This window comes from Populus euphratica, unplaced genomic scaffold (genome assembly GCF_000495115.2).
Source record: "Populus euphratica unplaced genomic scaffold, PopEup_1.0 scaffold414.1, whole genome shotgun sequence".
NCBI lineage: Eukaryota > Viridiplantae > Streptophyta > Magnoliopsida > Malpighiales > Salicaceae > Populus > Populus euphratica.
Window position 1 is genome coordinate 328,584 of NW_011500038.1, and position 2,369 is coordinate 330,952.

The window sequence follows — 2,369 nt, forward strand, 5'->3', positions numbered from 1 at the left end:
ATTATTACTACTGTTGTTGTTATTGTTGTTTTTTAATATTTGTTTATAATTTGTACAATTAACCTCCCTATGGTTCGACCCCGGTCTTGCCGGGTTATTTATTAGTTCGACACTCCTGCACTTGGGAGAAGACATCAATCTTTTAGTCGTGTTAGTCTCGGATTTTATCAATCTAACCTCTAATAGACCATTAAACTTTTAGTTTTTTCAATTTCACCCCCATGTTTTGTCAATTAAGTCCCTAAATTTTAGCGGCTTTTGCAGATTGATCCTTGATTGTCAATTTTTTTAATTTAATCCCTAATTGACTTCAAAACTTCAATTATCTTGCAATTTGGCCCCTAATTTTAATCAATTAACTTGATAAAAATTAAATTTGATCACGTAAAATTCTAATTTTCTCAATTAAACCCAAATTAGGTTCTCAAACTTAATTTTTCACCAAGTAAGCACCAAATAAAATTAATTTGACCCATTTAATGTATAATTAAGTCCTTATACTTAATTAAATCCTTCAATTACACCCTAATTAATTCTTAAACATAATTAAAATTCAATTTGGCCTATGATTAAATGAAATTAGCATATTAAAAATTTTATTATGTCCTTGAACTTAATTTTTATGAAAATTCAACCAATAATCATTTAATTTGACATTGAATTTGTATTTTTTTTGTATAATGGGGTACAATTAAGCCTTGAAATTTTTTTAAATTTGCAGCTTGATTTCCCGGTTTACTTTTTCCATGTTGTCAGCCTTTATTATTATTATTTTATTTTTTATTTTGAAAAATTCTAAAATTGAAGCTTGATTTCCTGGTTTACTTTTTCCATGTTGTTAGCCTTTATTATTATTATTTTATTTTTTATTTTGAAAAAGAAATTGATTTTTTAAAAATAACCTAGAATTGAGATATGAAAAGTTTATATAAAAGGTTCATCTTAGGATAAAAATAATATAGAAATTTACAAGTTTAATGAGTGAAAAAGAATGTAGTTATGAACCTTATATTCATAATTTTATTATCTGAAAATAAGTATACAGTGGTTGTCTCCTCAAAAGATTTACAAGATCTTTAAATCAATTCAAAAACCCTACATCTACTAAAAAACAAACTAAAGTATGAAAGATAAAAAAAAAAATTAGAATCTGAAATACAAATAATAAACCTTGAATTGTGGTTTGTATATTAGTGAAACCAAATGGAATAACCTTCAACTCATAATGCTTATAATGAGTCTTAAAGGTTGTCTTTTCCATACCTTTTTCAAATATTATTATCTAGTGATACCCAAACCTTAAATCTAGCATAAAGAAGAAATATGAACCATGTTATTCATCCATTAAATCATCAATCAATAGAGTAAAGAATATGTTCTTGACATAAAATCTCCTAGTGTAGCATTTCTTCTCAACCAATAATACTGAAAATAAAATGGGTTATAGTTGTGTTAAGTAATTTCATTATGCAGCATCTTCTTTGCCAATTTCTCTACCTTTTGTTTTTGACATAAAAGATATTTTGTATGGTCTAATATTGACTGATTTAGCTTATCATATCATGGGTATTTTATGATCCAAACTCCTGGTAGGTAGAAGATGTTTTGGTTCACCAAACACAAATTGGTTTTCTTTTTATAATACCCTTATTATTATCTTCTACACTTCTTTTCTTGTGCTTCAACATCTTAAATGAAAAAAAAAAGTCCAACAAAACAATAAAAGTCTTATTTTAAACTCTTATATACATTGGTTATTGTGATCACTTGTAACTTTGCTTCTTTTACAGTCCCTTTCAGCCTAGTTATTTTGCTAATTTTTTTTAATGAAAATTTTATTTCAATAAAATTAAAAATAATTGGTGAGTAAATCTTTAATCAATATATTCTAAACACCATATCATATCTACCAAGTTTCAATATCCTCAAATTAGCTTGGAATTTATAACTTTGTATAAATCATTTGAACTTGGGATTATAAGCATCACATCTCATTATACCTTAATTAGCTACTATCACTACCAATATAGTGGTTCTTTAGATGATTTACTTGATTTTTTTAATCATTTATGCATCAATACACCATGTGTACTATAACACGACCAAAAGATTGATGTCTTCTTCCAAGTGTAGGAGTGTCGAGATAATAAATAACTCAGCAAGACTAGGGTCGAACCTTAGGGAGGTTAATTGTATAAATTATAGATAACAATAATATAACAACAATAATAACACAACAATAGTAGTAATAGTAGTAGTAGTAGCAGCAGTAGTAGTAGTAATAGTAGTAGTATTAATAATAATAATAAAAAAAAAGAAGTTGATGAGAACTTTGAGATGGAAGATTAACGTAAGGATTAAACAATGAT